General features: G+C 45.7%; 12 non-coding genes across 12 annotated transcripts; all 12 read left to right on the forward strand.

The window, feature by feature from the left end:
- The first annotated feature begins 91 nt into the window (after nucleotides 1-91).
- On the forward strand, nucleotides 92-207 carry Trnal-caa. Its single transcript has 2 exons — nucleotides 92-129; nucleotides 162-207. It is a non-coding gene; the product is annotated as a tRNA-Leu (tRNA).
- Nucleotides 208-909: 702 nt separating this feature from the next.
- On the forward strand, nucleotides 910-1,025 carry Trnal-caa. Its single transcript has 2 exons — nucleotides 910-947; nucleotides 980-1,025. It is a non-coding gene; the product is annotated as a tRNA-Leu (tRNA).
- A 702-nt stretch (nucleotides 1,026-1,727) lies between these two features.
- Trnal-caa lies at nucleotides 1,728-1,843 on the forward strand. Its single transcript has 2 exons — nucleotides 1,728-1,765; nucleotides 1,798-1,843. It is a non-coding gene; the product is annotated as a tRNA-Leu (tRNA).
- Nucleotides 1,844-3,363: 1,520 nt separating this feature from the next.
- Nucleotides 3,364-3,479, forward strand: Trnas-cga. The gene is made up of 2 exons: nucleotides 3,364-3,401; nucleotides 3,434-3,479. It is a non-coding gene; the product is annotated as a tRNA-Ser (tRNA).
- A 6,868-nt stretch (nucleotides 3,480-10,347) lies between these two features.
- Trnal-caa lies at nucleotides 10,348-10,463 on the forward strand. The gene is made up of 2 exons: nucleotides 10,348-10,385; nucleotides 10,418-10,463. It is a non-coding gene; the product is annotated as a tRNA-Leu (tRNA).
- Nucleotides 10,464-11,165: 702 nt separating this feature from the next.
- Trnal-caa lies at nucleotides 11,166-11,281 on the forward strand. Its single transcript has 2 exons — nucleotides 11,166-11,203; nucleotides 11,236-11,281. It is a non-coding gene; the product is annotated as a tRNA-Leu (tRNA).
- Nucleotides 11,282-11,983: 702 nt separating this feature from the next.
- On the forward strand, nucleotides 11,984-12,099 carry Trnal-caa. The gene is made up of 2 exons: nucleotides 11,984-12,021; nucleotides 12,054-12,099. It is a non-coding gene; the product is annotated as a tRNA-Leu (tRNA).
- A 702-nt stretch (nucleotides 12,100-12,801) lies between these two features.
- On the forward strand, nucleotides 12,802-12,917 carry Trnal-caa. Its single transcript has 2 exons — nucleotides 12,802-12,839; nucleotides 12,872-12,917. It is a non-coding gene; the product is annotated as a tRNA-Leu (tRNA).
- A 702-nt stretch (nucleotides 12,918-13,619) lies between these two features.
- Nucleotides 13,620-13,735, forward strand: Trnal-caa. Its single transcript has 2 exons — nucleotides 13,620-13,657; nucleotides 13,690-13,735. It is a non-coding gene; the product is annotated as a tRNA-Leu (tRNA).
- A 6,941-nt stretch (nucleotides 13,736-20,676) lies between these two features.
- Nucleotides 20,677-20,792, forward strand: Trnal-caa. Its single transcript has 2 exons — nucleotides 20,677-20,714; nucleotides 20,747-20,792. It is a non-coding gene; the product is annotated as a tRNA-Leu (tRNA).
- A 702-nt stretch (nucleotides 20,793-21,494) lies between these two features.
- On the forward strand, nucleotides 21,495-21,610 carry Trnal-caa. The gene is made up of 2 exons: nucleotides 21,495-21,532; nucleotides 21,565-21,610. It is a non-coding gene; the product is annotated as a tRNA-Leu (tRNA).
- Nucleotides 21,611-22,312: 702 nt separating this feature from the next.
- Nucleotides 22,313-22,428, forward strand: Trnal-caa. Its single transcript has 2 exons — nucleotides 22,313-22,350; nucleotides 22,383-22,428. It is a non-coding gene; the product is annotated as a tRNA-Leu (tRNA).
- Nucleotides 22,429-24,532: the final 2,104 nt, after the last annotated feature.

The raw sequence follows: 24,532 nt of genomic DNA on the forward strand, positions 1-24,532 counted from the left end.
ACTCATGCCGGTGTACTGTGGCAACGTGGATGCGACAATTACATCAACTGTAAGTTCTCTAATAGAACAAACGAGGATCATCAAATCAAGTGTCAGGATGGCCGAGCGGTCTAAGGCGCCAGACGCAAGGAAAAACCTTGGCTGCAGTAGCAGCTAGAGCCTTCTGGTCCTCGAATGAGGGCGTGGGTTCGAATCCCACTCCTGACACAGATTTTGTCGCTTCTCTGGAGCACCCTGTGTATCATTGAGATCCTTTGTAAAGTGCAACAGCACGATTCTGGCCGTGTTCTCCTAAGTGAAACCAAAAATTTGTATCAAACACAAGCGCACCTACGGCAACCAAACTGTTTCTTCGGTAGTGTGAGCTACAAACAGAGAGTGTTGGTTGTAAATACGACGTTCCCTCGTGAGGTTACTTCCGCGCCACAGCCGCAAACACGTCAAAAGGGACACTTGTGGTATGAAAACGACTCTTGTCTGGAGATGCAGAGTGCTAACGACAGTGTGAGGAAACAGTGCAGGCTGACCAGTACATCCTCTGTACAATAACAGTCGCTGATGAATTACAGAGAGCTCGAAATAAATTCATATACTCAAAATATTACTTTATGGAGATTACAACGTGACCAAAACTTGAGATATTATTCGACAGATAGACCTCTGCATTCTGTCTAATCTCTGATGTCTGTAACAGGCGACTTAGTTTCGAACAAAATGTATTGAGTGCCGTGATTATACGGATCTGAGAAACTCTTTTGGTGGTACATTCTGCGCTATATTTGTGCGGCTGCACCTGGCGAACGTGTAACGGGTGCAGAACTCATGCCGGTGTACTGTGGCAACGTGGATGCGACAATTACATCAACTGTAAGTTCTCTAATAGAACAAACGAGGATCATCAAATCAAGTGTCAGGATGGCCGAGCGATCTAAGGCGCCAGACTCAAGGAAAAACCTTGGCTGCAGTAGCAGCTAGAGCCTTCTGGTCCTCGAATGAGGGCGTGGGTTCGAATCCCACTCCTGACACAGATTTTGTCGCTTCTCTGGAGCACCCTGTGTATCATTGAGATCCTTTGTAAAGTGCAACAGCACGATTCTGGCCGTGTTCTCCTAAGTGAAACCAAAAATTTGTATCAAACACAAGCGCACCTACGGCAACCAAACTGTTTCTTCGGTAGTGTGAGCTACAAACAGAGAGTGTTGGTTGTAAATACGACGTTCCCTCGTGAGGTTACTTCCGCGCCACAGCCGCAAACACGTCAAAAGGGACACTTGTGGTATGAAAACGACTCTTGTCTGGAGATGCAGAGTGCTAACGACAGTGTGAGGAAACAGTGCAGGCTGACCAGTACATCCTCTGTACAATAACAGTCGCTGATGAATTACAGAGAGCTCGAAATAAATTCATATACTCAAAATATTACTTTATGGAGGTTACAACGTGACCAAAACTTGAGATATTATTCGACAGATAGACCTCTGCATTCTGTCTAATCTCTGATGTCTGTAACAGACGACTTAGTTTCGAACAAAATGTATTGAGTGCCGTGATTATACGGATTTGAGAAACTCTTTTGGTGGTACATTCTGCGCTATATTTGTGCGGCTGCACCTGGCGAACGTGTAACGGGTGCAGAACTCATGCCGGTGTACTGTGGCAACGTGGATGCGACAATTACATCAACTGTAAGTTCTCTAATAGAACAAACGAGGATCATCAAATCAAGTGTCAGGATGGCCGAGCGGTCTAAGGCGCCAGACGCAAGGAAAAACCTTGGCTGCAGTAGCAGCTAGAGCCTTCTGGTCCTCGAATGAGGGCGTGGGTTCGAATCCCACTCCTGACACAGATTTTGTCGCTTCTCTGGAGCACCCTGTGTATCATTGAGATCCTTTGTAAAGTGCAACAGCACGATTCTGGCCGTGTTCTCCTAAGTGAAACCAAAAATTTGTATCAAACACAAGCGCACCTACGGCAACCAAACTGTTTCTTCGGTAGTGTGAGCTACAAACAGAGAGTGTTGGTTGTAAATACGACGTTCCCTCGTGAGGTTACTTCCGCGCCACAGCCGCAAACACGTCAAAAGGGACACTTGTGGTATGAAAACGACTCTTGTCTGGAGATGCAGAGTGCTAACGACAGTGTGAGGAAACAGTGCAGGCTGACCAGTACATCCTCTGTACAATAACAGTCGCTGATGAATTACAGAGAGCTCGAAATAAATTCATATACTCAAAATATTACTTTATGGAGGTTACAACGTGACCAAAACTTGAGATATTATTCGACAGATAGACCTCTGCATTCTGTCTAATCTCTGATGTCTGTAACAGACGACTTAGTTTCGAACAAAATGTATTGAGTGCCGTGATTATACGGATTTGAGAAACTCTTTTGGTGGTACATTCTGCGCTATATTTGTGCGGCTGCACCTGGCGAACGTGTAACGGGTGCAGAACTCATGCCGGTGTACTGTGGCAACGTGGATGCGACAATTACATCAACTGTAAGTTCTCTAATAGAACAAACGAGGATCATCAAATCAAGTGTCAGGATGGCCGAGCGATCTAAGGCGCCAGACGCAAGGAAAAACCTTGGCTGCAGTAGCAGCTAGAGCCTTCTGGTCCTCGAATTAGGGCGTGGGTTCGAATCCCACTCCTGACACAGATTTTGTCGCTTCTCTGGAGCACCCTGTGTATCATTGAGATCCTTTGTAAAGTGCAACAGCACGATTCTGGCCGTGTTCTCCTAAGTGAAACCAAAAATTTGTATCAAACACAAGCGCACCTACGGCAACCAAACTGTTTCTTCGGTAGTGTGAGCTACAAACAGAGAGTGTTGGTTGTAAATACGACGTTCCCTCGTGAGGTTACTTCCGCGCCACAGCCGCAAACACGTCAAAAGGGACACTTGTGGTATGAAAACGACTCTTGTCTGGAGATGCAGAGTGCTAACGACAGTGTGAGGAAACAGTGCAGGCTGACCAGTACATCCTCTGTACAATAACAGTCGCTGATGAATTACAGAGAGCTCGAAATAAATTCATATACTCAAAATATTACTTTATGGAGATTACAACGTGACCAAAACTTGAGATATTATTCGACAGATAGACCTCTGCATTCTGTCTAATCTCTGATGTCTGTAACAGACGACTTAGTTTCGAACAAAATGTATTGAGTGCCGTGATTATACGGATTTGAGAAACTCTTTTGGTGGTACATTCTGCGCTATATTTGTGCGGCTGCACCTGGCGAACGTGTAACGGGTGCAGAACTCATGCCGGTGTACTGTGGCAACGTGGATGCGACAATTACATCAACTGTAAGTTCTCTAATAGAACAAACGAGGATCATCAAATCAAGTGTCAGGATGGCCGAGCGGTCTAAGGCGCCAGACGCGAGGAAAAACCTTGGCTGCAGTAGCAGCTAGAGCCTTCTGGTCCTCGAATGAGGGCGTGGGTTCGAATCCCACTCCTGACACAGATTTTGTCGCTTCTCTGGAGCACCCTGTGTATCATTGAGATCCTTTGTAAAGTGCAACAGCACGATTCTGGCCGTGTTCTCCTAAGTGAAACCAAAAATTTGTATCAAACACAAGCGCACCTACGGCAACCAAACTGTTTCTTCGGTAGTGTGAGCTACAAACAGAGAGTGTTGGTTGTAAATACGACGTTCCCTCGTGAGGTTACTTCCGCGCCACAGCCGCAAACACGTCAAAAGGGACACTTGTGGTATGAAAACGACTCTTGTCTGGAGATGCAGAGTGCTAACGACAGTGTGAGGAAACAGTGCAGGCTGACCAGTACATCCTCTGTACAATAACAGTCGCTGATGAATTACAGAGAGCTCGAAATAAATTCATATACTCAAAATATTACTTTATGGAGATTACAACGTGACCAAAACTTGAGATATTATTCGACAGATAGACCTCTGCATTCTGTCTAATCTCTGATGTCTGTAACAGACGACTTAGTTTCGAACAAAATGTATTGAGTGCCGTGATTATACGGATTTGAGAAACTCTTTTGGTGGTACATTCTGCGCTATATTTGTGCGGCTGCACCTGGCGAACGTGTAACGGGTGCAGAACTCATGCCGGTGTACTGTGGCAACGTGGATGCGACAATTACATCAACTGTAAGTTCTCTAATAGAACAAACGAGGATCATCAAATCAAGTGTCAGGATGGCCGAGCGGTCTAAGGCGCGAGTCGCGCCTGAGACACCGTGCTGATCGGACGTATTAAGTGCTCCGCTCCGACACGTGTTTACAAGTCGTGATTACAACTTAACTTTCTCTTTGACCGTGACGTGTTCTGATTTTGTGTATATTTATCTCGAGTTTGATTTTCGTTTTTGTGTTATTCTAGCGGTTCAACCGCTAGCTATTGTTTGCAATGTCCAGGTTATTTCCGCGAAAGTGTACACTCCGTTTTGATTTCGACAAGTCTACCCGTTATGTGCAGCCTAGTTCCTTGGAAATACATGATTGGATTGTGGATGTTATTGGGATTACCTCTGATCAAGTGCACACTGCGTATTATGATACCGAGCAATATTGTTTCTTTGTAAAATTGCTGAATCCTGTGTTACTGGAAAAGATTATGACGACACACGGAGGGAGAGCTGTTTTTCGGCACCGGGACGAGTCTGTAAGTACTGTGCTCATTTCCAATGCCGACGTAGAGTATACCAATGTGCGTATCTTTCACTTACCCCCTGAAGTGGAAAATTGTTATCTGAAGGAGGTTCTGTCTAAATTCGGGGATATCAAGCAGATTCGAAACGAACGGTGGTCGAACCAGCACAGGTTACAGTGTTACAGTGGCGTCCGATCTGTAGAAATGCATATAAAGCAGAATATACCGTCCCATATTACCGTTTGTGACTATAGGGCTCACGTTACTTACAGTGGCCAACCTCCCACATGCCATATCTGTAATGAAAGTGGTCACTTGCGTCAGGACTGCCCCAGGCGAATGTTTGTGCTAAAGAATTCGCTGCAGCAGCGTAAACGGCTTACGTTGGCAGATGTAGTGGCCGATAAACCTATGATAGAGCGTGAGGTCCCTAGTTCTGACGTACCTTCGGAAGAGCTAAAAGAAATTCGCCCTGAAGAGTTTCCGGCTCTGGTTAGGAGAGATAATGGTGCTAAGCCACCGGCGAGAGTCGATGCCACGACTAATAAGAGGCGTCGAACTTGTGAAAGCCGTGACTCTGATGATGACACATTCAGTACGCACGAGACCGCGGAACCGGACGCCCGGGGAACCGCTTCGGACGCCAAAGTTATAACCGGTTCAGCGATTGTGGCCGATTCTTCTCCCGCAAATTCAAGCGCCGATACTTCCGTAGATGCCGTTCAGTCACCACAGGCTCATGTCTCAGAACTTCCGCAAAAGCACACTCAGGAAGGCCAGCAAGTAGGTGTGGCGCACGTGTCTGCTGGAAGTACACACATAGAGGCTCGCTGTGATGATATACAAACAATGTCTCCAAGCGCGGAAGGTACACAACACGTGGCAGCCGCTCCGGCCCTGGCCTCAGAACAACACGAATGTCAACAACTCCGCGACGGTATACAAACACAGCAGCCCGGGACTGTCAGTGACAACAAACAGCTTCGGGCAGCGAGTATTGCCAAACAAGCTGATAGTGACAGTGGTGGCTCAGCTGATCGCTCGCCAGAGGGTTCGGCGCATCCGTTCCCGGCGCAAGATTTGTCAGGAGAGAAGCTTGACATCACCCAAGACCCTCCCACGCCTCCGACTGCAGCGGTGCTACACAGTGTCCGTCACAGGATCCGAGTGCCGCCCAATGTTAATGCTGTTCGGAAAAAGAGTAAAAACAAAGACGCAAGAGAACAACTCAGTGACGTTCCAGACACGAATTCCGCGGCCGCTACTAAGATGGAATGGCATGAAGATGTGGACAATTAAAAGCAGTTGATCCCTCTTTCTCTCAGACGTCCTCTTATTATGTCACAGGCCTATACGATCACGACCCTCAATATTAATAAAATCAGATCAGAAGTGAAACTGAATGCATTAAAACAATATCTGTATGAGTCAGGCACTGATATAGCACTTTTGCAGGAGGTGTCCATGCCACTTTTTACTCTTCCTGGGTTTGTCGGAATTACGAATTTTTCCCCAGAAACGACCGTGGGGACCGCAATCTTAATTAGAGAAGGGATTCCAGTTACTGAGATTGACAAATTGGAATCGGGTAGAGGGGTGGGGATCACCGTTTACGGCGTCACCATCATCAACTTGTACGCACCTTCTGGCAATCCCTATAGAGCAGAACGAGCTACATTTTTTCGGGAACATATACTTTATTTATTTAGGAAAAATCCCCGACACCTTATCATTGGTGGTGATTTTAATTGTGTCTTATCCCGGAAAGATCAGTCCCCAAATTTTAATTATTCGTCTGAATTAAAGCGCCTCGTGACCGGCCTCAAACTTAAAGATGCGTGGGAAATTCGGTACCCGACGTTGGTACGCTTCACTCACATCGTCGCGAATTCCTGTAGCAGAATCGACAGGATTTATGTTTCCGACGTTTTCGAGAATGATTTATTAAAAGTAGAGACGATCCCCTCCAGTTTCTCCGATCACAGTGGTGTCATCGCGTGCCTGAAATTACTTCCACAACCCACACGATGGTATAAAAATCAATGGAACCTGAATGTGTCTTTGTTAACGGATGTTGAGCTGGAGGAGGGGGTGCGTCGAGCTTGGGAGCAGTGCTTGCGCGCTACTAACAAATTTCGTAGCACTATAGAGTGGTGGACTCTGCTGGCAAAGCCGAAACTGCGAAATGTCATCATGTACTTCGGGATTGAAAGGGCGGCGGAGATAAAAAAGACGATGGAATTTTATTACACAATCTTACGGGACCTGTATGATCGTGCAGACGCGACGACCACCAGAATCGACGACATTCGGAAAATAAAGGCAAAATTAATCAGTCTGAAGAGGATGCAACTGGACGGCCTTAAGATAAAATCTAAAGTGACGTCGGTCAGAGATGATGAAGCAGCCGCTCTGTACCACCTCGTCAAACATACAAAGAACAGGAGGCGGACTTTTATTGATGCCCTGAAACTCGAGGATGGAAGAACGATTGACACTCAGCGAGAGATTGTCAACGCTCTGCACGACTATTTTGTCAACACCTACGCATCAGCGGCTCTACACGACGACTGCTCTGATGGACTGTTTAGCGCCTTTTCATCTACCGTAACAAGGGAAGAAAATGACTCCATCTCGCTAGCCTTCAGTAATAAAGATGTTTTGGAGGTTGTCTGCAGTTCGCCACTTAAGAAATCCCCTGGCCCTGATGGCTTACCAGTTGAATTTTACAAGCACTATTGGCACATCATCGGGGACAAAATTACTCAAGTCGTGAACGAAGTCTTGCAAGGAACGTCTGTCCCACTCGTCTTTAAGGAATGTAAAATTGTGCTTCTCCCTAAAAACAGAGGTACTAAAACTATCACCAATTTCCGACCCATATCGTTATTAAACTCTGATTATAAGATCGTGGCTCGCGCAATTAACGTGAGACTCATGCCACTCACTGCTAAAATCATTGGCCACCAGCAGACATGTGCCTTTAGACGAACAATTCTGCAAACGGCTGCTTTTTACAGAGATGTCATTGCTTTAACGAACGCTAGTAATATGAAATGTGGGCTGATCTTTCTCGATTTTTTTAAAGCTTTTGATCTCGTAAATCACGCGTACCTCCTCGAGACTATGCAAAGATTGGGTTTCTCTCGGAACACGATTGACATGATTAAAAACGTGGCCATGGGAATCACGGCAAAACTTTCTGTCAACTCACAACTGACGCGACCAATACAAATCAACAGAGGGGTTCCACAAGGGAGCCCCTTGTCCATGTTGCTTTTTGTACTCTCCCTTGAACCTCTGTTACAACAGTTGCAGACGAAACTCACTGGGATTACAATTTCTGGGGTAAAAAGTGTAATCGGAGCCTATGCCGACGATGTGGGTGTGGTGATTCGCAATGTCGATGATGTCACCGTATTAGCGGCTGAACTTCGGAAATACTGTCTGGCGTCAGGGGCGCAGTTAAATGAACAAAAAAGCAAATTTCTGAACCTCTGTGGCCTCCAGCATTTGCGTGTTGATTATGCTACACAAGTCAGCGTACACAAGGCTCTGGGGATCATGTTGACGGCGTCCTCTCTAAAGATGATAGCGGCTAACTGGCGGGATGTAGCACGTAAAATAAATGGTGCCCTAATTGATAATTACCATCGTAGCCTCAACCAATTTGATCGTATTCAACTTATCAACGCCTGTATTTTATCAAAGGCGTATTACATGGCGCAGCTTCTGCCGCTCCCTGCAGTAATTGCTAGAAATATTATGTCGAAGATAACAAATTTTATTTGGCGCGGGGAAATTTTTCGCGTATCTGCCAAAACTGCAACACTCCACCCCCTAAACGGAGGGATGGGCTTAGTCGACGTCAAGAAAAAGGCAGCAGCTCTCTATGTTACACGGACGGTCTCTATCATTAACAATTACCCATCGGGCATTACGGCGCAATTATTCACTGCCGTCAGGCCGCAGAGTCTTGACCCCCCGCTGAACATTCAGACCATCAGTTACAAGCTCAAACACATCCGAGATTATTACTTTGCACGCAGCTACATCGGTCAAGAACTCTTACATTCTCGACATTTAGCGGCTCCAGCAATATTGGCATACTGGCGACAACACGAAGGACCGAATCCAATTGTTACGAAGTACAGTGGCGTCAACTGGGATATAGTATGGCGTAATGTCAGCTCCAGTGTCCTTACTTCAGCCTCTCGAACTGCATGGTACAAGGCAATCAATGATGTGATTGGCACCAATGAGAGGCTACATAAAATCGGACTCAGTGATACAACTCTCTGCCATAGCTGTCAACTGGTGGATACAGTTCTGCACCGTTATACCTGCGGCGAACGTGCACGAAATTGGGGCTGGCTGAGAGAAAAAATAGCCATTGTTACCAGGACTACAACCGCCAACATCCCTTCAACTATGTTGTCTCGACCCGACGTGCGATTTTATCCACCGGCGAAAAATAACGTAGTTATGTGGTTGCTAGGCAACTATTCCAGCTATGTTTTTAATAAACTTGGTGGTGACGATCCCTTGGAATTCAAGATGTTTATGGAAATCGAATTCGCGAAAACCTGCAGCTATCCCAATCATGGCAACATTTTCGGCAATATGCTTAAAATAATATTTAATAGAATGGGTATAGGGTAAGATATATGCGTCTAAAGGGGTGGGCCCAGGCCGCGGGACTCCAGTAGTGCCGCGAAGAGGCCCCACTGCTTCTGTCTCGTGTCCTGCCTCCCACACCCCCCTAACTACCACCACTCACAGACTCCACTCCAGTACACCGGAAACTGAGAACAATTCTTTGTGTTAGCCTCGGAGCAATTTTTTTCTAATTTTCACCAGAAGCTATGAGAGACCAGCAAAGAAAAAAAAAAAAAAAAAAAAAAAAAAAAAGGCGCCAGACTCAAGGAAAAACCTTGGCTGCAGTAGCAGCTAGAGCCTTCTGGTCCTCGAATGAGGGCGTGGGTTCGAATCCCACTCCTGACACAGATTTTGTCGCTTCTCTGGAGCACCCTGTGTATCATTGAGATCCTTTGTAAAGTGCAACAGCACGATTCTGGCCGTGTTCTCCTAAGTGAAACCAAAAATTTGTATCAAACACAAGCGCACCTACGGCAACCAAACTGTTTCTTCGGTAGTGTGAGCTACAAACAGAGAGTGTTGGTTGTAAATACGACGTTCCCTCGTGAGGTTACTTCCGCGCCACAGCCGCAAACACGTCAAAAGGGACACTTGTGGTATGAAAACGACTCTTGTCTGGAGATGCAGAGTGCTAACGACAGTGTGAGGAAACAGTGCAGGCTGACCAGTACATCCTCTGTACAATAACAGTCGCTGATGAATTACAGAGAGCTCGAAATAAATTCATATACTCAAAATATTACTTTATGGAGATTACAACGTGACCAAAACTTGAGATATTATTCGACACATAGACCTCTGCATTCTGTCTAATCTCTGATGTCTGTAACAGACGACTTAGTTTCGAACAAAATGTATTGAGTGCCGTGATTATACGGATTTGAGAAACTCTTTTGGTGGTACATTCTGCGCTATATTTGTGCGGCTGCACCTGGCGAACGTGTAACGGGTGCAGAACTCATGCCGGTGTACTGTGGCAACGTGGATGCGACAATTACATCAACTGTAAGTTCTCTAATAGAACAAACGAGGATCATCAAATCAAGTGTCAGGATGGCCGAGCGGTCTAAGGCGCCAGACTCAAGGAAAAACCTTGGCTGCAGTAGCAGCTAGAGCCTTCTGGTCCTCGAATGAGGGCGTGGGTTCGAATCCCACTCCTGACACAGATTTTGTCGCTTCTCTGGAGCACCCTGTGTATCATTGAGATCCTTTGTAAAGTGCAACAGCACGATTCTGGCCGTGTTCTCCTAAGTGAAACCAAAAATTTGTATCAAACACAAGCGCACCTACGGCAACCAAACTGTTTCTTCGGTAGTGTGAGCTACAAACAGAGAGTGTTGGTTGTAAATACGACGTTCCCTCGTGAGGTTACTTCCGCGCCACAGCCGCAAACACGTCAAAAGGGACACTTGTGGTATGAAAACGACTCTTGTCTGGAGATGCAGAGTGCTAACGACAGTGTGAGGAAACAGTGCAGGCTGACCAGTACATCCTCTGTACAATAACAGTCGCTGATGAATTACAGAGAGCTCGAAATAAATTCATATACTCAAAATATTACTTTATGGAGATTACAACGTGACCAAAACTTGAGATATTATTCGACAGATAGACCTCTGCATCCTGTCTAAACTCTGATGTCTGTAACAGACGACTTAGTTTCGAACAAAATGTATTGAGTGCCGTGATTATACGGATTTGAGAAACTCTTTTGGTGGTACATTCTGCGCTATATTTGTGCGGCTGCACCTGGCGAACGTGTAACGGGTGCAGAACTCATGCCGGTGTACTGTGGCAACGTGTTTGCGACAATTACATCAACTGTAAGTTCTCTAATAGAACAAACGAGGATTATCAAATCAAGTGTCAGGATGGCCGAGCGTTCTAAGGCGCCAGACTCAAGGAAAAACCTTGGCTGCAGTAGCAGCTAGAGCCTTCTGGTCCTCGAATGAGGGCGTGGGTTCGAATCCCACTCCTGACACAGATTTTGTCGCTTCTCTGGAGCACCCTGTGTATCATTGAGATCCTTTGTAAAGTGCAACAGCACGATTCTGGCCGTGTTCTCCTAAGTGAAACCAAAAATTTGTATCAAACACAAGCGCACCTACGGCAACCAAACTGTTTCTTCGGTAGTGTGAGCTACAAACAGAGAGTGTTGGTTGTAAATACGACGTTCCCTCGTGAGGTTACTTCCGCGCCACAGCCGCAAACACGTCAAAAGGGACACTTGTGGTATGAAAACGACTCTTGTCTGGAGATGCAGAGTGCTAACGACAGTGTGAGGAAACAGTGCAGGCTGACCAGTACATCCTCTGTACAATAACAGTCGCTGATGAATTACAGAGAGCTCGAAATAAATTCATATACTCAAAATATTACTTTATGGAGATTACAACGTGACCAAAACTTGAGATATTATTCGACAGATAGACCTCTGCATTCTGTCTAATCTCTGATGTCTGTAACAGACGACTTAGTTTCGAACAAAATGTATTGAGTGCCGTGATTATACGGATTTGAGAAACTCTTTTGGTGGTACATTCTGCGCTATATTTGTGCGGCTGCACCTGGCGAACGTGTAACGGGTGCAGAACTCATGCCGGTGTACTGTGGCAACGTGGATGCGACAATTACATCAACTGTAAGTTCTCAAATAGCTCAAACGAGGATCATCAAATCAAGTGTCAGGATGGCCGAGCGGTCTAAGGCGCCAGACTCAAGGAAAAACCTTGGCTGCAGTAGCAGCTAGAGCCTTCTGGTCCTCGAATGAGGGCGTGGGTTCGAATCCCACTCCTGACACAGATTTTGTCGCTTCTCTGGAGCACCCTGTGTATCATTGAGATCCTTTGTAAAGTGCAACAGCACGATTCTGGCCGTGTTCTCCTAAGTGAAACCAAAAATTTGTATCAAACACAAGCGCACCTACGGCAACCAAACTGTTTCTTCGGTAGTGTGAGCTACAAACAGAGAGTGTTGGTTGTAAATACGACGTTCCCTCGTGAGGTTACTTCCGCGCCACAGCCGCAAACACGTCAAAAGGGACACTTGTGGTATGAAAACGACTCTTGTCTGGAGATGCAGAGTGCTAACGACAGTGTGAGGAAACAGTGCAGGCTGACCAGTACATCCTCTGTACAATAACAGTCGCTGATGAATTACAGAGAGCTCGAAATAAATTCATATACTCAAAATATTACTTTATGGAGATTACAACGTGACCAAAACTTGAGATATTATTCGACAGATAGACCTCTGCATCCTGTCTAAACTCTGATGTCTGTAACAGACGACTTAGTTTCGAACAAAATGTATTGAGTGCCGTGATTATACGGATTTGAGAAACTCTTTTGGTGGTACATTCTGCGCTATATTTGTGCGGCTGCACCTGGCGAACGTGTAACGGGTGCAGAACTCATGCCGGTGTACTGTGGCAACGTGTTTGCGACAATTACATCAACTGTAAGTTCTCTAATAGAACAAACGAGGATTATCAAATCAAGTGTCAGGATGGCCGAGCGTTCTAAGGCGCCAGACTCAAGGAAAAACCTTGGCTGCAGTAGCAGCTAGAGCCTTCTGGTCCTCGAATGAGGGCGTGGGTTCGAATCCCACTCCTGACACAGATTTTGTCGCTTCTCTGGAGCACCCTGTGTATCATTGAGATCCTTTGTAAAGTGCAACAGCACGATTCTGGCCGTGTTCTCCTAAGTGAAACCAAAAATTTGTATCAAACACAAGCGCACCTACGGCAACCAAACTGTTTCTTCGGTAGTGTGAGCTACAAACAGAGAGTGTTGGTTGTAAATACGACGTTCCCTCGTGAGGTTACTTCCGCGCCACAGCCGCAAACACGTCAAAAGGGACACTTGTGGTATGAAAACGACTCTTGTCTGGAGATGCAGAGTGCTAACGACAGTGTGAGGAAACAGTGCAGGCTGACCAGTACATCCTCTGTACAATAACAGTCGCTGATGAATTACAGAGAGCTCGAAATAAATTCATATACTCAAAATATTACTTTATGGAGATTACAACGTGACCAAAACTTGAGATATTATTCGACAGATAGACCTCTGCATTCTGTCTAATCTCTGATGTCTGTAACAGACGACTTAGTTTCGAACAAAATGTATTGAGTGCCGTGATTATACGGATTTGAGAAACTCTTTTGGTGGTACATTCTGCGCTATATTTGTGCGGCTGCACCTGGCGAACGTGTAACGGGTGCAGAACTCATGCCGGTGTACTGTGGCAACGTGGATGCGACAATTACATCAACTGTAAGTTCTCAAATAGCTCAAACGAGGATCATCAAATCAAGTGTCAGGATGGCCGAGCGGTCTAAGGCGCCAGACTCAAGGAAAAACCTTGGCTGCAGTAGCAGCTAGAGCCTTCTGGTCCTCGAATGAGGGCGTGGGTTCGAATCCCACTCCTGACACAGATTTTGTCGCTTCTCTGGAGCACCCTGTGTATCATTGAGATCCATTGTAAAGTGCAACAGCACGATTCTGGCCGTGTTCTCCTAAGTGAAACCAAAAATTTGTATCAAACACAAGCGCACCTACGGCAACCAAACTGTTTCTTCGGTAGTGTGAGCTACAAACAGAGAGTGTTGGTTGTAAATACGACGTTCCCTCGTGAGGTTACTTCCGCGCCACAGCCGCAAACACGTCAAAAGGGACACTTGTGGTATGAAAACGACTCTTGTCTGGAGATGCAGAGTGCTAACGACAGTGTGAGGAAACAGTGCAGGCTGACCAGTACATCCTCTGTACAATAACAGTCGCTGATGAATTACAGAGAGCTCGAAATAAATTCATATACTCAAAATATTACTTTATGGAGATTACAACGTGACCAAAACTTGAGATATTATTCGACAGATAGACCTCTGCATCCTGTCTAATCTCTGATGTCTGTAACAGACGACTTAGTTTCGAACAAAATGTATTGAGTGCCGTGATTATACGGATTTGAGAAACTCTTTTGGTGGTACATTCTGCGCTATATTTGTGCGGCTGCACCTGGCGAACGTGTAACGGGTGCAGAACTCATGCCGGTGTACTGTGGCAACGTGGATGCGACAATTACATCAACTGTAAGTTCTCTAATAGAACAAACGAGGATCATCAAATCAAGTGTCAGGATGGCCGAGCGGTCTCACAGTTCCGCTTGCGACGCCGTGCAGGTCGCACGTGTTGTGCCTTCGCTCCGCAATAGCGTGTGCAAGCCGTGACTACTTTCTTTGTTTACGTTGTTTGCTAGATTTGCTGTATTGTGCTTCCGTCAGTTCACTTTTAGTGTTTTGTGACGTTTTGTGTTAGCGGTCTCGACCGTTTAATAAGTGGATATGTCGTCCAGGTTGTTCCCAAGGAAATGTACTCTGTGTTTCGAATTTGACAAGTCTACTCGTCATGTTCAACCGAGTTCCATGGAAGTTCACGATTTCATAGTGGATGTCATTGGTATTACGTCTGACCAGGTTCATACTGCCTATTACGACACAGATCTCTACTGTTTCTTCGTCAAGTTGTTAAACCCCGTGTTACTGGAGAGGATTCTGTTGAAACATGGTAGCCGAGCTGAGTTCCGTCATCGTGACGCCTCGGTGAGTACTGAGTACTGTTCTCATATCCAATGCTGATGTAGAATACAAAAATGTCCGTGTGTACAACCTGCCGCCGGAAGTTGAAAACTGTTATTTACGTGAGATTTTGACGAAGTATGGGGAGGTCAAGCAAATCCGTAACGAACGTTGGTCTAGTCAACATCGGTTACAGTGTTTTAGTGGCGTCCGGTCAGTCGAAATGCACGTCAAGCAAGATATCCCCTCCCATCTTATTGTTTGTGGGTATAAAGTTCATGTCACGTACAGTGGGCAACCAGGCACATGCTTTATTTGTAATGAAACTGGCCACTTGCGTACGAACTGCCCTAAACGTGTATTTGTTCTCAAAAATACTTTGGAACAGCGTAAAAAGTTGACATTGGCCGATCTTGTTAGGGAGGCACCAATCACGGACATCGAACGCCCTCGTGATAGTGAAATATTGCCCCCGGAGCCTGGTTTGCCTGTTGCCGACTTTCCACCCTTTCCTTCAAAACCGGTTACAGATACGCCTTCCTCCAAATCTGACGTGCAGCTGCTGAGCCACAAACGGCGAAGAACGTGTGATGATGATAGTCCGGACGAGGCTCTCCAGGAATTAGAACTCGACGTCCCAAAAGAGATGCGGTTACGGTTACTGACTCAAGTTTTTCTGAACCGTCGCACGCAGCTGTCGACGCTGCGGCTATTGACGTCATTCCGAGTGACGTACAGGCAGCTTTGGCACCACAACAGCCGAGCACGCCGCCTGAAGTCGCGACGTCACCACAGGCCGACTCACAACAAGCGCGTGCTTCCGATAAGCATAACGAGGAAGGCAGTACTTGTGTACAAACTGAAGGAAGTCAAAGTCCGTCTACCAACAAACACGAAGTTCGTGCTAGTGACAACAAACAAACTTGTCCACCTTCTGAGTCAGTTCTTTCTGCAGATCAGATGGCTGAGGCGTCACATCACGTTATGGATTGCGAAGTCACTCAGGACCCTCCCACACCTCCGTCTGCCGATGTGTTCCCTAGCAGAGCACGTAGTAGGACCAAAGTTCAACCGAACGTCAACGCAGTACGGAAGAAAAACAAACCCAACGACACACAAGTGACTGTTCGTGATCCTCCCGACAATGCAGCCCATTCCGAAGTTTCTCTGACATTGTAATGCGACCAGTGTTGTTTAGTGACCCTTTACGTACCTCACTGTAATAATGGCACAAGCGTACAAATTCGTCTCCCTGAACATAAATAAGATTCGATCTGATCTCAAAATTGCGGCCCTACAGCAGTTTCTATACGAATCTGACGCTGATATTGTGTTGTTGCAGGAAGTTACTGTTTTAAATCTCTTCATCTCTGGTTTTAAAACCATATCAAACGTTGCTCCTGAGGAAAGTACAGGTACCGCACTTTTATTACGGGAAGGTATTCCAGTTGGGGAGATCGAGTTTTTAGATTCCGGTCGAGGAGTGAGCTGTAAAATTTTTGATGTAACCCTTGTTAATTTATATGCCCCATCAGGCAACAGCAACAAATTCGAACGGTCACGTTTTTATAAGGAGGATGTTACATATCTGTTGAGGAGCAGTCCTCAAAACCTGATAATAGGAGGTGACTTCAACTGTGTTCTACGTAAAAACGATCAGTCCCCTAATTTTAATTACTGTAAAGAACTGCACGAGCTCGTTAAGAATATTAAGCTGAAAGATGCTTGGGAACTGAAGTATCCTACTTTAGTTAAATTCACTTTTTTCACCGTTACTTCATGCAGCCGTCTGGATAGGATTTATCTATCGGACTGTATCAGTGACAGACTCCTAGCGGTTGACGTAATCCCGGCTAGTTTTACCGACCATTGCGCTTTTACGGCAACGGTTCACTTAAATCGACAGCCTACCAAATTATTTCGTTCCCCGTGGATGTTAAACATATCGCATCTGGCGGACGCTGAGTTATTTGACGTTATCAGGCATGTGTGGGAAACTTGTTTGCGTTCCATCACTTTTTATCCGACTAAAGCGATGTGGTGGACCACTGTTGCCAAACCAAAGCTTCGAAAAAGTCTCATTTATTATAGTGCTCAGAAAGCACGCGCCTTCAAGAGGACCTTTGAGTTTTACTACACTGTGCTGCGACAACTGTATGATTCATCCACTGCGACCAACACTAACTTTCCGTCAATTCAACGTGTCAAGGCTAAACTTGTCAGCTTGAAGCGTCAACAATTGGAAGGTCTGAAAGTTAAATCCAAACCTAAATCTGTTTTAGCCGACGAAATGACATCTATGTACCATTTATTCAAGCATTTATCACGTCGCCGCCGGGCTTTCATTGATGTTTTGGAAAGAGATAATGGGGAATTACTCTCTACTCAAGCGGCCATTATTAGTGAAATTCGCCAACATTTCCAACGACTGTATTCCAGTGAAATTGTCAATGAACCTGCTGTCAGTGCAGTGGTCAATGTTTTTGATAGGGCGATTACTCCTGCTGACAATGTCGACTTTTTATCGGATTTCACTCCCGAGGAAGTTTTAGCCTTGATCTCTGAGTCGCCTTCCTTTAAATCGCCTGGTCCTGATGGTTTGCCCAAGGAATTTTATATCAAATTCTGGAATGTCCTTGGTGGTACTTTTACTGAAATTGTTAATGAAGTCATGAGTGGTGGTCCTCTTCCTGCCGAGTTCAAGGTGGGTAGAATTGTTTTAGTCCCGAAGAGAACTGGTCACAAGCGAGTTGATAATCTCCGTCCAATCACATTGTTGAACTTTGATTATAAAACGATTGCCCGAGCGATTAATAGCAGACTGACCCCCATCCTTGGGAAAGTTATTCATTCACACCAGTCTTGCCTTCCAGGGAGATCCATTATGACTCCGGTTGCGGAGTACAGAGACGTTATTTCAGTAGCGGCCGTAACCAACATCAAATGTGCTTTCCTTTTTCTTGACTTTTGCAAAGCTTTTGACCGCGTTAGTCATCACTATTTAGAACGCATCCTGCAACGAATTGGACTCGAAGAACGAGCTGTGGCAGTCATTCGGCATATGATAACAGGCATTACTGCTAGGATCACCGTTAACGGTCAGCTGACACAAGCTGTTGGTATACGACGAGGTGTACCGCAAGGCAGTCCGTTGTCGATGTCGCTCTTTGTTTTGTCGCTCGAGCCATTTCTGACGAGATTGTGTATCACATTAAGTGGCCTTTCTGTCTTAGGGAGCAATCTTACTGTGAGGGCTTACGCCGATGATGTTGCTGTTATCCTACGTCATGAGTCTGAAGTGGCCCAATTGCGGGCTGAGATTGATACTTACAGCACTGCGTCTGGAGCGAAACTCAGTGAGGGTAAATGTAAGGTTCTAAGCTTACGGGGCTTCGAATCTCTTGCTATACCGTGGGCACAGATCGTCGAACAACATGTTGCTCTGGGAATCATCATCGATAGGTGTCCTTTACGTATGGCAGCTAAAAACTGGAAACTTACTGCCAATCGAATACAGGGAGCTATAGTGGAAAACACCTGGCGATCGACAAATATCCTCCAGAAGATCAGGATTTTGAATACATACATACTCTGTAAAGCTTATTATGTCGCTCAGGTGTTCCCTCTTCCCAAAATGCAAGCCCATAAGATCATGCGTTTGTCCAGTAGGTTTGTGTGGCTCGGTCATATTTTTAAGTTAACCTATACCACACTGTCTAAGTCAGTGCAAGCTGGGGGCCTGCAACTCAATGATATCCGTCGAAAGGCGACAGCACTCTATATAAAACGAACAACTGTGATAATTACCACGATGCCCCATACTATCACATCGAAGCTGTTTCGCATTGTTGGCCCTAAATGTATGAAACCGAAAATTGACATCGGGAAACTCAACTTTCAATTGCAACATGTCGGTGTTTATTACCTCGAAATTAGTTACTTAGGTGACAGTGTTTCCACAAGTCCTTGTCTCACGACAGTGTTCTTAATTGCTCAGTGGCAGAAGTACGAAGCTCCAAATACAATTGAAATGCACTACCCAAGAATCGTCTGGACGGCAGTGTGGACCAATATTACTCTCAAAATTCATTCTTCCGATGTGCTTTCCGCCTGGTATAAAGTTGTCCACAATCTTATTCCAACCAACGAAAAACTCAACCGCATTGGCTTAAGTGCTACTGACAACTGCCTCAAATGTGGATTAGTAGACACTCTGAGGCACAGGTTTACTTGCTGTGGACATCAGTTCAACTGGCATTGGGTGCGGAAACGATTGGCGCTGCTCACACGTAGCACTGAAAGTCTTTATACAACTGATATCCTCCTGTGGCCTGATACACGGTTTTACCCCAAAACGAAAAACAATACTGTTATGTGGATGCTGGGACATTTTGTCAATTACGTCATAACGCAACACGGAGAAGACAATATTACTGCCTTTACTGCTTATATGGCAACGGCATATTGGCGAAGAAACCAGTTCCCACACATTAAGAGGGATTTTGGCAATATGTTACCAATCCTGTTTCAGAAACAGGGAATTGGGTGATTCTAAAGTAAATCCGCGATTCCTGTCACCATTTCCATGGTGAAGTTCCCAGGTACAAGACAACAGTGAATAATATTTCGTTATCATTTCGCCTATGGCGCTTGCAGAACCTGAAGTTTTCTTTTCTTTCTTATTCCTCATTATTTGTTTTTTGAGGGAAGAGACATCTCTTTTTTTTTTTTCCTCTCTTCTTGGTTTTGAGAAAGATTTCTAATTTTCGTTGGCACTTATATTCCAAAAAGCAGAAGCAATGAGCTCCTTGTAATCACGAAGAAATTGAATTCCTTTTGTGTACTGTTGTACGATGCCAGAGAATCTGGAGACTTTGATTTCATTTGATTATAGCTGAAGAAGCTCGCCAAGGAAGGCATTCATGGAGAGCGCAAGGAGGGCTGTAAGGGGAGAAGGGAGGCCAAAAAAAAAAAAAAAAAAAAAAAAAAAAGCGGTCTAAGGCGCCAGACTCAAGGAAAAACCTTGGCTGCAGTAGCAGCTAGAGCCTTCTGGTCCTCGAATGAGGGCGTGGGTTCGAATCCCACTCCTGACACAGATTTTGTCGCTTCTCTGGAGCACCCTGTGTATCATTGAGATCCTTTGTAAAGTGCAACAGCACGATTCTGGCCGTGTTCTCCTAAGTGAAACCAAAAATTTGTATCAAACACAAGCGCACCTACGGCAACCAAACTGTTTCTTCGGTAGTGTGAGCTACAAACAGAGAGTGTTGGTTGTAAATACGACGTTCCCTCGTGAGGTTACTTCCGCGCCACAGCCGCAAACACGTCAAAAGGGACACTTGTGGTATGAAAACGACTCTTGTCTGGAGATGCAGAGTGCTAACGACAGTGTGAGGAAACAGTGCAGGCTGACCAGTACATCCTCTGTACAATAACAGTCGCTGATGAATTACAGAGAGCTCGAAATAAATTCATATACTCAAAATATTACTTTATGGAGATTACAACGTGACCAAAACTTGAGATATTATTCGACAGATAGACCTCTGCATCCTGTCTAATCTCTGATGTCTGTAACAGACGACTTAGTTTCGAACAAAATGTATTGAGTGCCGTGATTATACGGATTTGAGAAACTCTTTTGGTGGTACATTCTGCGCTATATTTGTGCGGCTGCACCTGGCGAATGTGTAACGGGTGCAGAACTCATGCCGGTGTACTGTGGCAACGTGGATGCGACAATTACATCAACTGTAAGTTCTCTAATAGAACAAACGAGGATCATCAAATCAAGTGTCAGGATGGCCGAGCGGTCTAAGGCGCCAGACTCAAGGAAAAACCTTGGCTGCAGTAGCAGCTAGAGCCTTCTGGTCCTCGAATGAGGGCGTGGGTTCGAATCCCACTCCTGACACAGATTTTGTCGCTTCTCTGGAGCACCCTGTGTATCATTGAGATCCTTTGTAAAGTGCAACAGCACGATTCTGGCCGTGTTCTCCTAAGTGAAACCAAAAATTTGTATCAAACACAAGCGCACCTACGGCAACCAAACTGTTTCTTCGGTAGTGTGAGCTACAAACAGAGAGTGTTGGTTGTAAATACGACGTTCCCTCGTGAGGTTACTTCCGCGCCACAGCCGCAAACACGTCAAAAGGGACACTTGTGGTATGAAAACGACTCTTGTCTGGAGATGCAGAGTGCTAACGACAGTGTGAGGAAACAGTGCAGGCTGACCAGTACATCCTCTGTACAATAACAGTCGCTGATGAATTACAGAGAGCTCGAAATAAATTCATATACTCAAAATATTACTTTATGGAGATTACAACGTGACCAAAACTTGAGATATTATTCGACACATAGACCTCTGCATTCTGTCTAATCTCTGATGTCTGTAACAGACGACTTAGTTTCGAACAAAATGTATTGAGTGCCGTGATTATACGGATTTGAGAAACTCTTTTGGTGGTACATTCTGCGCTATATTTGTGCGGCTGCACCTGGCGAACGTGTAACGGGTGCAGAACTCATGCCGGTGTACTGTGGCAACGTGGATGCGACAATTACATCACCTGTAAGTTCTCTAATACAACAAACGAGGATCATCAAATCAAGTGTCAGGATGGCCGAGCGGTCTAAGGCGCCAGACGCAAGGAAAAACCTTGGCTGCAGTAGCAGCTAGAGCCTTCTGGTCCTCGAATGAGGGCGTGGGTTCGAATCCCACTCCTGACACAGATTTTGTCGCTTCTCTGGAGCACCCTGTGTATCATTGAGATCCTTTGTAAAGTGCAACAGCACGATTCTGGCCGTGTTCTCCTAAGTGAAACCAAAAATTTGTATCAAACACAAGCGCACCTACGGCAACCAAACTGTTTCTTCGGTAGTGTGAGCTACAAACAGAGAGTGTTGGTTGTAAATACGACGTTCCCTCGTGAGGTTACTTCCGCGCCACAGCCGCAAACACGTCAAAAGGGACACTTGTGGTATGAAAACGACTCTTGTCTGGAGATGCAGAGTGCTAACGACAGTGTGAGGAAACAGTGCAGGCTGACCAGTACATCCTCTGTACAATAACAGTCGCTGATGAATTACAGTGAGCTCGAAATAAATCCATATACTCAAAATATTACTTTATGGAGATTACAACGTGACCAAAACTTGAGATATTATTCGACAGATAGACCTCTGCATTCTGTCTAATCTCTGATGTCTGTAACAGACGACTTAGTTTCGAACAAAATGTATTGAGTGCCGTGATTATACGGATTTGAGAAACTCTTTTGGTGGTACATTCTGCGCTATATTTGTGCGGCTGCACCTGGCGAACGTGTAACGGGTGCAGAACTCATGCCGGTGTACTGTGGCAACGTGGATGCGACAATTACATCAACTGTAAGTTCTCTAATAGAACAAACGAGGATCATCAAATCAAGTGTCAGGATGGCCGAGCGGTCTAAGGCGCCAGACTCAAGGGAAAACCGTGGCTGCAGTAGCAGCTAGAGCCTTCTGGTCCTTGAATGAGGGCGTGGGTTCGAATCCCACTCCTGACACAGATTTTGTCGCTTCTCTGGAGCACCCTGTGTATCATTGAGATCCTTTGTAAAGTGCAACAGCACGATTCTGGCCGTGTTCTCCTAAGTGAAACCAAAAATTTGTATCAAACACAAGCGCACCTACGGCAACCAAACTGTTTCTTCGGTAGTGTGAGCTACAAACAGAGAGTGTTGGTTGTAAATACGACGTTCCCTCGTGAGGTTACTTCCGCGCCACAGCCGCAAACACGTCAAAAGGGACACTTGTGGTATGAAAACGACTCTTGTCTGGAGATGCAGAGTGCAAACGACAGTGTGAGGAAACAGTGCAGGCTGACCAGTACATCCTCTGTACAATAACAGTCGCTGATGAATTACAGAGAGCTCGAAATAAATTCATATACTCAAAATATTACTTTATGGAGATTACAACGTGACCAAAACTTGAGATATTATTCGACAGATACACCTCTGCATTCTGTCTAATCTCTGATGTCTGTAACAGACGACTTAGTTTCGAACAAAATGTATTGAGTGCCGTGATTATACGGATTTGAGAAACTCTTTTGGTGGTACATTCTGCGCTATATTTGTGCGGCTGCACCTGGCGAACGTGTAACGGGTGCAGAACTCATGCCGGTGTACTGTGGCAACGTGGATGCGACAATTACATCAACTGTAAGTTCTCTAATAGAACAAACGAGGATCATCAAATCAAGTGTCAGGATGGCCGAGCGGCCTCATTACCGCTTGAGACGCGGCAGCGTGCGGACGTTCGGAGCGCTCAGTGTCACTTGCTTTGTTTACGTTGCATTTGTGCTTTCTGTTTCACGTGATTTTGCGTTGTTGTGTGTTAGTGTCATTGTTTTCAGTGTTTTGCTGTATGCAGTTAGCCCATTTGGGTTAATTTGCACGATGGTTCCCACGATTCCAAGGAAGAATACCCTGCAGTTCGAGTTTGACAAGGCTACGCGATCAGTTCAGCCAAGTTCGCTGGAAGTTCATGAATGGATCGTCGATACCATAGGCATCACCACTGATCAAGTTCACACTGCTTACTACGACCTGGATTTGTACTGCTTTTTCGTGCAGCTCCTGAATCCCCTCCTACTGGAACGACTTTTGCAGAAACATGGCGGCGGCGTCGAGTTCCGGCATCGCGATGGCACTGTGAGTACTGTCCAAGTTACTAACGCGGATGTCGAGATCTCTAACGTGCGTATTTACAACCTGCCTCCTGAAGTAGACAATTGTTTCCTAAAAGATGTGCTCACGAAATATGGCGAAGTGCGTAACATTAGACTTGAAAAGTGGTCCAGGCAACATAAGTTGCAATGTTTTTCTGGCATCAGATCGGTTGAGATGCAAGTTAAAGTCAACATCCCCTCCCATGTATTTGTTTGTGGGTATAAGGTGCAGGTTACATATTCTGGGCAAGCTTCTACGTGTTTTCACTGCAATGAAAGTGGTCATTTACGGCAAAATTGCCCTAAAAGAATGACCGTCTTAAAGCCTTCTTTCCAACAACGTAACAGGCTCACTTTAGCTGATTTAGTGACAGGCACCCAATTACCAAGTAATGAGCCGTCCCTTTCCACTGACACTGTGACTGTACATGAAAAACCTTTTGACGACGAGTTCCCTGCTATTCCTCTTGCGAAGGGCGGGATCAGAACCCTCTCGCCCGTCCCGTCACTGCGGTAGCGTCCAAGAGACGTCGAACGTGCGACAGTAGTAGTTCGGATGATGGCGTCTCTGTACCGGTAACACCTGCCACACTTGATATCAAACAACCGGCAGGCGACATTGAGCTTTCGCAAGACGCTATACCTGAATCAAGTGTTGATGTTAATACTTCTTCGCCCGATGACGGTAGTGCTACGTCCCAGGTTGGTTCTTGCTTACCGTCCACGTCTGTCGAGTCGGTTCCCCAACAACCCGATAGTGAACCTCAGCACGTTGCCCACAGTGACGTCGACGGGATGTGCGCAGGTCCCCAACTCGTATCACAGCCACGCGACACTGACAACGAACACGCTGACGAGTGTGTCAACACAGAGCGAGATCTTAGCCTTGCTTGTCAACAACCTGACCGGGAGAGTGTTTCCAAACAATCCCAACG

Source organism: Schistocerca piceifrons, unplaced genomic scaffold, assembly GCF_021461385.2.
Source record: "Schistocerca piceifrons isolate TAMUIC-IGC-003096 unplaced genomic scaffold, iqSchPice1.1 HiC_scaffold_1764, whole genome shotgun sequence".
NCBI lineage: Eukaryota > Metazoa > Arthropoda > Insecta > Orthoptera > Acrididae > Schistocerca > Schistocerca piceifrons.